Below are 11,711 nucleotides of genomic sequence, written 5' to 3'. Positions count from 1 at the left end.
CCTCTGTGGGATATGACGTCCTAAGAATAAGCCTTCCTAGCAACTTGGGACAATGCCCTGAACATAAAGGGGCCATCTGAGCATAATTAAAATATACAGATGTTCGACAGTGATGTTTTCTTCAAAAAGTCTGGATATAAAGGGGGAAATGACAGAAAAAAAACTGAGGTGTCCTAAATTAAAATTACAGTGGCTGGACAGTGAGAGAAAGAGACACAATAGTTCTCCTGTTAATAATAGCTGTGGACCAGCTCTGACAAAAGACTCCTCACATTTCTGTACGTCTATTGGAATTTAGGATTAATTTTCAGTTGGCTATTTCCATGATTATCAAAAAGAGAGAATAGCTAGGTGCCATCGAAACCCCAGGAGCCTCCACTTCTAATTTACACATGAGCTATCTGGACTCTGCTGTGCCTATTCCAGAACTAGTCCCACTTCACCTTCTTCTGTCCCCTTTGTCAGTAGCTTATGTAAATCCTTCCAGAAGCTTACATCTTTCTCCCCACTACTTGATGTATTAAAACACTTGCAAAACTCCTGGAAGTTGGACAGGCTGTCTTGCCTGCCTAGCCATGCTCCCCAAAATGGGTCTTCTTTTTTTGCTAGTAGTGGCCCAATAAATCCTTTCTTTTAAAAGGACTTTCAGCCATGGAAGTTAAATTTTTGTTTTTGTTTAACCAACAAGGTCTACGAGCCCAACCTTCTCATTATGCAGTTGAAGAAATATTCTTCTATTGCTTTCTGTGCAAGTGCTCCCCAACTTACCCAATTGCTCTAATGAAAAATATTATCCTCACGTTCTTCCTTATGGCCTTCCCAGGTACTGAGGCCTGCAGAAACAACCTGTGGGCCTTCCCTCGGGGCCCTGTGTTTGCTTCCCAGCGTGGCAGGGTGGCAGCTTGCTCATATGAAGATAATATGCTTTCCTGAAGGGCCCTTCCCAGCTGTTTTTTAGCAGCATTTTAATAGAGATCTGGAAAGGCAATTCTTTAACTTAAAGGATTCTAGGTCACAAATATGTTTTGAAGATTAGTGAAACTAGAAAAGCTCTGAGGAGGGGAGAGCAGTAGATGGAGTTGTTGGTGCTGCAGAAATGCCATATAATGAGGAGCAATAAAATGAAAAATGCTATGTAACAATGTCACCACCAACTTAGTGGCTTTTAAAACAACACACATATTATCTTTCAGTTGCTGTGTGTCAGGAGTCCAGGCAAGGTTGGATTCTCCGCAAGATTGCTCCCCCTTTTCCCCACTGAGTCTGCCCAGAAGTAAAGGTCAAGATGATGGCGGCAGTTGTTTCCACATGGAGTGCCCTCTGAGGGCTTCAAAGAAACTTTTCTGAGAATGTTATTATCCCAACTCTGCAGCTAAGGAGACTGACCAACCAGGGAAGAAAAAGCAGAGGCCGCTGTCCAGTATCTCTTGGCAGGTCACACTCAATTCTTTCCTGCTCACATCAGCTGGGGTTGCTGCAGCGTCCAGTTATAGTGTTTCCAAGCTCATCACCCGATGGCAGGGTGTTGTCCATTTGGAAGCTCCAGGCCAATGAGATGAAGCAAATACCTCACCCCACTGTTTACTGCCTCTAGAACAAACTCGTCTCACTGATAATTCTTTTGTGTGTACCTGAAATTGTGCCAAACTTGAGCAGTTTTGGGACAATGTGTGTAACTCTGCATCGATAATAAATCTTGTGTTTGTTTGTCTGTTTATTTACTTACTCATTTATTTTCCTGATAGAATTACTATTACTTTCTCTATGAGTTTCTGACGTAAAGTGAGGCAGACCCAAGAGGAAGCTTTTCTATCATCATATTAATCTGGCCGAATGGGTTTGAAGCTGGATTCCTCTGGGGGGCAAGCGCCTATAGGTCAAAACGGCTCTTCCTAATCCTGGTTCAGGTGAAGCATGACTAACACCAGGCTTGTTGTTCCTACTCTCTCAGGCAGAAGTGTAATTTGAGGAAAAAAGTGTGTGTGTGTGTGTGTGTGTGTGTGTGTGTGTGTGTCCTATCGGGATTGGGAGTGGGCCCTTACTTTCTTAGCATTTCTCCCACTGTACCAGCTAGCTAGGTTTGTTTACTCTCTCCTTGTGCTTCTGGGCCTTTGTGCCTGTCCATGGCCTTTCCAGAAAAGCCTTGTCCACTTCTCTCACTTAGTGAACAAAGAACCAAGGAGGGCATTAGGAAATCTAGTTCCAGCCCTGATTCTGAAATTGACTGACTGGGTAACATTGGTCAAAACACCTGGCCTCTTTGAATATTTATTCCTGATGCGTGGCAGGAAATACAGTAAGTCCTCACTTCACATCATTGCTCGGTGCTGTGACTTTAAGCAAAATGACATATAACAAAACCAATTTTACCATAGGCTAATGGATATAAACAAGGGTGAAGTTCCTATGGCATCTCATGAACGTTAGAATGAAATGCTGTTGACTCACTGAACCCAGCTGGACAGTGGGAAGACCCGCCGAACCACCCACCCTCCTTGGTAGCTGTAGGGATTAAATGATATAACGGAAGTTAAAGCAGAATTTTTTCTTGTCCCTTGCCCATCATCCATACCCAGGCCAGAGCCTTGCGAGAATGTCCGGACCACAGTGGCCTCTATGCTCTGATTTGTCACTTACTTAGCCTTATACTGCTTTGCTAATTTAGAATCTGTTTATGTGTGTGCTTGTGTGTGTGCTTTGTCTATTTTACTTGTGCATAAGCTCTTTTTCTGCTCCTTTGAATTCTTTCAATGCCTAGTGTCCTGCCTTGATCATAACCGGTTTAGTCTGTATTTGTGGATTGGCTACTTAATTGAAGTTGGAGTCCATGGAAGGAGACTTATTTTTAAAGGGACCACCCAATGCAAAGACCTAAGCTTTAAGATCATTTTATGTCCCCTTTCATGGTGGAATGAAGAATAAATACCACAGGCGGAATGAATAATTCAGTGTGTCATGAGTTGGGAAGAGAGAAAAAAAGAGTATCTATACATGTCATTTTCAATCATCTTGACTTGAATTGCCTTATCTTATTTGGTTAAACAATAAAAACTGAGGGAAAATGTTCAAACGTATTACTTGGTTCTTTGCGACTAAGTTACTGGCTAATTGACTGTCCTTTCCGCTATGCAGAATTTGCTGGCTCTGGAGGCCACAACCGTAACTGAACTGAGGAGAATAGGATCACACAAGGGCGGGAAAAGCAACCTGGCAACATCTTTATTCTTGCCTTGTTGGTGAAACCTTGTTCACAAAGAAGACAGGAAAGAGAAAAGACTTGGAGAGTAGGAGAAGAAAAAGGAAAGTCAGATCGTGAGGAAGGGCCAGGAGGATACAAAGGAATTAATCAGTGAATACATATCCAAAGTGTCCATGGGAGGACAGGCAGAGCTTATCAGGGGATGACAGAAGGCCAGCTAGACTTGCCTTCCTCCCGGCTCTGCCCCCAAAGTGAGATCACTGGCCATCCCCTTCCCTTTCCCTAGCAGGCAACAAAAGTCCCCTCACCTCTGCCTTTGCTTAAGCCTGGGCTCAGAGCTTCCCTCCAGCCCTCAACTCAGGGTTTCCCAGAGAAACAAAACAGTATATAGATATATGGCCACACATTTTAAGAAAGGAAAAAACCATATTAAAATTGTAATAATATACACTGGTAAAAGATGAATACAAGTCACGTTTGACTTCTGCAATTATAAGAGATGCTCAAAGTGGTTACCATCAGCGTCTGGACACTTCTGATGAGGGCGAACAACTGCTTGAGCATAGATAACATCTGTTAAAATGTGTATACATTTTTTGGCACCCCTGGTGTATAAGTGTGTATGTGTGTATGTATATATGTGTGTGTGTGTAGTTGTTGGGGCCAAATGATAGAAATTAAAGTAGGAAAATGTTGCAGTTTGAGTCCAAAGGCAGTCAGCTGGCAGAACTGACTCTTCTTAAGGGATTTCAGTCTTTTCCTTCTTATAGCCTTCACCTGATTGGATGAGGCCCACCCACATTATGATGGGTAATCTGCTTTACTCAGAGTTGACTGATTTAAATGTTAATCTTATCTAAAAGAAAATACCTTCACAGAAATATCTAGAACAATGTTTGACCAAGTGTCTGGGTACCTTGGTCCAGCCAATTTGACACATAAAATTAACCATCGCACCTGGGAAGGAAAGGCAGAGCTGACTTTGGAGGGCGGGGAGTGGCAGAATGGCTTCTCAACCTCCCTAACTTTCTTTTCTTAACATTATTTCTTTATTTATGTTTTCAAACAGGAATATAGACACATGGTAAACAATTCGAAAGGCTTAGAAAGGTATATGGTAAAAGGTGAGTCTACCTCCCAATCCTAACCTATTTCTTGGGAATATTTTCAGAGATGTTATATGAACATATAAGCATAGCCCCATAAAGACTGACACATTCTACACACTTCACCCGCTGTATGTTGCTTTTTCCTTCACTTAACAAGAAACTGGGAGTTCTTCTATATCAACCCGCATTCTTTTTAAGGACCACATGGTATTCCAAGGTGCATTGCAGTGCTCTCCTAGTGAAGCCCATGCAGATTGTCTCCAATATGTTGCTATTGAAAACCACATTGCCACAAATGTCCTTACACATCTGTTCTTAAACCAGCCCTTTCCCTACAAAGGCCTGTGACTTCCCCAAAGCATCCTTCAGGTGAGGTCAATAATTATTTTTTCTGACATGGTCTGCAGCCCTCCAGATCACACTGCCTCATCCAATCTTTCTGCAGGCTCAAGCCCTCCCTCCAGTATGAAGTTAATCTCCTTCTGGTTTCCTAAGACTCCACTCAATTGAACAGTGTCTGCCTAGGAGTTTTTATCCCACACCAAACGTGCTTCTTCACATTCAGCCAGGCTAGCTCTTTGTTGCAGAGAGCCTGTATATTTTTCTAAGCTTATTTCAGACGCAGCAGCATTCAGATTCAAATTTCTCCTGGCACTTGGCTGCAGTCAAAGTGACTGAGGAGAATAAATTGTAGTCAGACAGGCCACACAATCCTCTCGTCCGGCGGACGGTTTTGTTGGCTGTAAATCCTGTCACCAGGCAAGCAAACATCCTCATTGCTCGCTGGCAGATCTCTTGGGCGGTGGTGGGAGACAGCGAAGGTCGGGCCACTTTCAGGCCCTGGAAACAAGTTCTGGTACCCAAGGGTTTGGATAGTGTAATAAGAGAGGGGCAGGAGGAAGTTCAGAGGTGGCAGAAATCACGAAGTCCAATAGATGAGAACGGGAAGCCAGCCAGCTCTCTGAAAAACCTGTTCTGGGCTGGACCCACCATCCCAGTGGTACTAACCCTTTTGGGGTCAACAAGCCCCCTTGAGAATCTGATGAAAGCTTGGGGTCTTCTACCCAGGAAAATGAACACATGCATAGACACATGATAGTTTTGATCCACGGTGTGTTTGGGGGAGAGGCTCTGCTGAGCCAAGAGTTAATTAAGGTGCTGCCTTTGAACTTTTTTCTCTCAACATGCTATAGGAATGCCAGGCATTATTATTTTTTTCTCCAGGAGTGGTCAGACCCAAATGTTTCTCCACCGACCTGTCTTTAGCTGGACTGGCTTTAAAATCATTGTGTTTCTGGAAAGTGCTGGTTGCAAAATGAGGGCTGAGTATAGCACCCTTTTCTGAGAGGCAACTGGGTTTTTCCCATCTCACCGATCTGAAGTGCAGACATGCTTAAATTTATTGTAATTATTGAAGTTCCTTCTTCTCACACTGGCTGGCATTTGTCCAGTGTGAACCAGCCACATGGAAAGGTCTGACCTGACCTTTCTCTGGCTGGTTCAGTCTGGACCCACTGCCCCTTTGAGAGTAGATCATCCAACAGAAATGGGATCAATGGGTGCCTGATAGGAAAGGACCTATTTTGCTTCGGGAAAAAGAAATTTATCTCTCTACTAAGCTTAAAATATATGTAATATTATCTCTTCCAACTTTACCATAGTAAAATTTGTTTTAGGAAATACAGACAAAAAGAAGAAAATAAGAATCACCAATAATCTTAACCATCAGAGTGTTCATATTTAATACTTTTGGTGTATGATCTCTCTCTCTCTCTCTCTCTCTCTCTCACATACACACACACACACACACACACACACGCCCATACCCCATATACATTTTGCTTGATCGTTCTATTATGTCCCCTGCATTAGTTCTGATTATTTCTTTTTTTAAAAAATGTATAACAGGGCCGGCCGGCCTGGTGGCTCAGGCGGTTAGAGCTCCATGCTCCTAACTCTGAAGGCTGCCGGTTCGATTCCCACATGGGCCAGTGGGCTCTCAACCACAAGGTTGCCAGTTCAATTCCTCAAGTCCCACAAGGGATGGTGGGCTCCGCCCCCTGCAACTAAAATTGAACACGTAACAGTTCAATTACGTGAACAGCTCAATCACGGCACCTTGAGCTGAGCTGCCTCCTGATGGCTCAGTTGGTTGGAGCGCGTCCTCTCAACCACAAGGTTGCCGGTTCCACTCTCACAAGGGATGGTGGGCTGCGCCCCCTACAACCAGCAATGGCAACTGGACCTGGAGCTGAGCTGCGCCCTCCACAACTAAGACTGAAAGGACAACAACTTGAAGCTGAACGGCACCCTCCACAACTAAGATTGAAAGGACAACAACTTGACTTGGAAAAATGTCCTGGAAGTACACACTGTTCCCCAATAAAGTCCTATTCCCCTTCCCTAATGAAAAAAAAAAAATCTTAAAAAAAAAAAAAGGATAACAATTTTCCAACAACCAAAATGGTCCAATAATGGAATTGGCTGCTTCAAAAACAGTGGGACCCAACTCTGTGAGTGTTTAAGCAGAGGTTTGACATGGGTTCTGTAGAATAGATTTCTGCCTTAGGTGAGAAGTTAGACTAGAAGGTATTTAAGGATTCCAAGTACTAGAGGCTTTGGAAAACATTTCCTCTGGGAGTTGCTAGATCACCCTCCTTAGTCAGCCCCGCAGTACCTCCGCCTGGCTTTCCCCGGAGGCCCTCTTAGGCCAGACAACATGAAATCAGCATTCTTCACTAGTCTTCTGCCTGCATTGTTCCCAGCCCCTGGGTAACCGGGTGACTTGCAAAGGCTGTCATTAATGGAACTGTTTACTTTCAAGAAGTGACCTAATTGGTTCTTTCCTTAATACAAAAGAGAAAGTATTCTATCTCTATTCTATTGCCATCCTACTGTGGGCACTTTGGATTTTATTTAGCACTCCACAGCTGGGGTGTGTGTGTGTGTGTGTGTGTGTGTGTGTGTGTGTGTGTGTGTGTGTGTATGTGCCCCACACATGCATGTGTACATCACATGCCCAAATCATCCTACTGCAATTATTTCATCACATTTAAATCTCGCACTAACACATGCTTCTGTAAGTAGGCAAATGCCTGAGTTTGCAAATTGTCCTTACAATTTGGTTAGTCAAAATATGTGTCACAAAGGAATCTGACCTTTATCAATCTAATTTAATTTTTAGATTTTAAATTATGAAATATTCCAAGAATTCATAAAAGTACAAAAGATAATTCACCTCCATTATCACGTTCACTTGATTTAACAAATATACAATATTTTGCCATATGTACTTCAGATCTCCTTTTATAGGAAGTAGAATATTAAAAGATAATAATTTCATCTCTTCTTGCTCCTTCCCTTCAGGTTAACCATTAATATGAAATTGCATGTTTTCATATTTTACTACGTGTGAATGTGAATATGGCCATAAAAATATGTTACATTGTATCTTTTTAAGTTTCACTGCACAGGTGTTATACTGTAGACATCATTTTGGAGCCCTTGTTCTTCACTTAAGGCTATGGTTCTGGATTTGATCCATATTGATCAATGAAGTTCTCATTGATTCATTTGCAACATAACGTTATATAGCGTTCCATAGTATGAAATGGTACAATTCATTCATCCAGTTTCATAACAGGACATTTAGGTTGTCCCTCTTCTCTCCTTGCAAATAAGGCTGCAGTGAAATTGCATAAACTTGCTTCCTTCCTTGTAAGAATATTCCTAAGGTATAGACCTTAAAGTAGAATCAGTGGTTGAACTTCACTTACAGTTGTCAATAAAAGACATTTTAGTTGTTAGTTTAGTTTGCAAAATTGTGATAAAACATACATAACAAAATTTACCATTTTAACCATTTTTAAAATGTGTAGAGACATTAAGTGCATTCACATTGCTGGGCAACCATCATCACTATCCATCTCTAGAATTTCTTCATCTTCCCAAACCGAAACTCTATGCTCATCAAACAATAACTCCCCACTCAACCCTGGCCCCAGCCCCTTGTTCTTGTTTTAAATAGAGGAAGTCACTATTACTCCTTCATTCATTCCATAAACATTTATTGTGTGCCTATCATGTTTCAAACATGTAAATAGGTACATACAGTTTAGTTCCCACCATCAAGAAACTCCTGTCCTAGCCAAAGACAGACACAGGAATAATTGAAAGAAGTGGTGGAATCTAAGTGATGGGAGAGCCAGAGGCAGAGCAATGAATTCAGGTCTGAGAGTAAGATGAGATGAGGTGGGAGATAAGAAAATCTTTAGAAAAGAAATAATTTTTAAGCTGAATGAAGTATGAATGTCATGCAGGGTCTCTGGTCCCGCTCCCCACATAAGAACGCAGGATATGGCTAGGCCAAAAAGGAACACCCACGGAGCCACAGATAGGGGAGTCATACCACTATAGTCTCGCTGACAGCTGGAAGCAGGAGCCAAGGATCCGCAACCTGCTGTCCACTTCTTTGCCAACCAGCCTCACTTGCTAACTGCAATCCGCAATCCACAATCCGCGCCTCTCTGCAATCCGCACTTGCTAGCTCAGCCACCATCTTCTTGCTAGCCCCCATTTGCTGCTAGCGTAGCCACAGCAGTTATATTAGTTCCCAATGGCTCACTGGTTACAGCTGACGGCCAACTACAGCTTGCCATCCAATCACAGTTGATGGCCATTTACTACTCGAGCCAGCACCTTTCCACATGAGGGCGAGAGCCTGTAAACTGCACTCCTGGCTCTGTCCCAACACTGAAATAAAACTTTCCCACAATTTTTCTACTTTTTCAAACACTTATTAAAATAATTTGTTTTTTCTGCTCCTTTGATGTATAAGTTATAGATTTCCTCGTACTTATATTTATAGATTTCCTTGTATTGAGCCGTGTTTATACTTCTAAGTTGAATATACCTCAATTGGTCATGATACATTGTCCTTTTAATGGACTGTTTAGTTTTATTTGCTAATATTTTACTTAAAAATTTGAAATGAGTTAAGTTTATCATTTTCTTTTTTTTGCATTTCAATCTTTGTCAGATTTAGTATTAGTGTTATTCTGACTTTGTAGAAATAATTTGGATGCTTTTATTCTTTGTCTGGCTCTGAAAAAGTTTAAATAAGTTTTAGAATTTATTTCATGCATTTATTCAACAAGTATTTATTATGTCCTGGTACTAGGAATACAGCAATGATCAAAATACACAAAAGTCTCTTTCATCCTAGTAGGGAAAGGCAGACTGTTAACAAACAAGTAGTTAAGATTTATAATATGTCAGATGGTGTGTTATAGAGAAAAATACATCAGGGATAGGAGATAGGGAATGTTGGGGTGGGAGGTGCAATTTTCAATTGGGTGGTCAGGGAAGACTCACAAATTAATATTAGAGAGGTGAAGGGAAGACTTGCAGAGTTTGTACATTACTATAAGGACTAATCTTCACTATAAATGAATTGGGGAGCCAATGGAGGGTATCAGGTGTTTATTTCAGGTGAAACTTGGACCAGGGTGGGAGCAATGGAGGTGGTAAGCAGTGATCAGATTCTGGATGAATCTAGATGGTGAAGCCACTGAGATTTGTTGCATACTGGATATGGGATAAGGAAAAAGGGGAGAAGTCAAAGCTGATTTTAGTTTTTGGCCTGTGTGACTGGAAGGATTAGTTTGCCATTTATTGAGATTGGGAAGTCTGAGGCCAGAGTTGATTTGGGGGGAAGATAAGGGGTTCGGTTTTGAATATGGTATGTTTGAGATACTTTTTAGGGATCGAAGGTGATAAACAAGCCCGGAGTTCAGGGATTCAGGCTGGAGTTCAGAGAATCACATACAGATATCTTTGAAGGCATGAGAGTAGATGAGATTATCAAGGGAGTGGTTTTAGATAAACTAAAAGTAGAGGTCCATAGACGAAGCCCGGATGAGGAGGAAAACCAGAGTGTCCTCGGAGGGAGCGACTCCGTATGACTAGGTAAGAGGAGGGCTGAAGATGGACCTGCTGTGTGGAGATCGTTGGTGATTTTGATGGGAGGGGCTGTGGTGAGGTCGTGGAGCTCCAGGGGGTGGAATCAGGGAGCACAGAGATCTCTTTAAAGGAATTTTACTGTGAAGAGCAGCAAAGAAATAAGGTGAGTCTGGAGAGGGAAATGGAGTAGTCGATGGAATCTTTTTTTTAGGTGGAGAAACCTTAACTTCTGTTGGTATGCCAATGGCAATGCTCCTAATAAAGAGGGAGAAATTGTTGGAGTGATGTCTGTGTGTAAGTGAGAGGGGCATGGAATCTGGTATGTAAATATGTGGGGAAGGTACTTAGATGCACTGACAGTTAGTTCCTCCTTAGTAACAGGAAGGGAGGCTGAAGACAGGGGTACAGATGCAAATGGATGGATGAGTATGAGGATGGGGGCCCGTGGATGTTCTCTTCTGATTGATTTCATTTTCCCAGTAAAATAGGAAGTCGGGTCATCATCTGACAGTGAGGATGGAGAGATGTTGGAGGTCTGAGGGGAGGGTAGAAGATGTGACAGAGTTGTCCAGGTGAAGGAGTAGGAGGAGTAAATTGTTAAAAAATATATAGTTGATTGCTAGGCAGGATTAAAAGGCCACTTGAGGGTACTGGACACTAATTTAATTTAGCAAAACTGTGTGTGTGTGTGTATGTGTGTGTGTGATTTCCCGCTATGATTAGCTATATAGATGTTGGTACAGAAGTAGATAAAAAATTAGATTTAACCAAGGGTTTTGTAGTTTAGGGAGATTCCCCAGGGAAACATGAATCTGACACTTCGGGAGTCTGTGGGGATAGGATTGTTGGTCACTATCAACCGTTTCTTGTGGTTATTGGTCTATTTAGATATTCTGGATTCAGTTCTTTGTAACAAATTCTGCTAGAAAATGGACCTTTTTATATCAGGTTTAAATGTCATTTTTTCTTTTCCCCACTGAGCTTTGGAAATCCTCAGAGCATTTAAAAATGGACTTAATTTGGCCATCTAGTCCTCCAGTCTGTCATTTGAAACATTTTTAATGCTTCTAATGTGGCAACGAGCCTTCTTGCATCAGCCTTTCCTTTCTCTGGTCTGTTGTACAGAAGCGATGGGCAAGGGGAAGGGTCCCAGAAGGCTGAGCTGCCTGGTTTGCTCAGCTATGCTTCTTCTTCAAGTACTGGCTGCTGTCCTGCCCTCTCCCTGGGAGTGCTGGTCTCCAGGCTTGCTCAGAGTCCTGAAGTTCTAGGCTGATCTCCCAGCAATCATTTAGCTTTTGTGTGTAGGGCTACTTGGAGAAGATTATCAACATAGCAAATTAACATGACATTCTAAGTTGAGCCGCTCTGGGTTTTTTGGGGGGTTTGGGGGGGGGAGTGGTGAGTGGGACTTGACAACCTTTCACTGGGTCTCATGCTCTGGG

The sequence above is a fragment of the Rhinolophus hipposideros genome (assembly GCF_964194185.1).
Source record: "Rhinolophus hipposideros genome assembly, chromosome: 17".
Classification (NCBI taxonomy): domain Eukaryota; kingdom Metazoa; phylum Chordata; class Mammalia; order Chiroptera; family Rhinolophidae; genus Rhinolophus; species Rhinolophus hipposideros.
The sequence above is the reverse complement of the archived record's forward strand: the minus strand, read 5'-3'. Positions refer to the sequence as shown.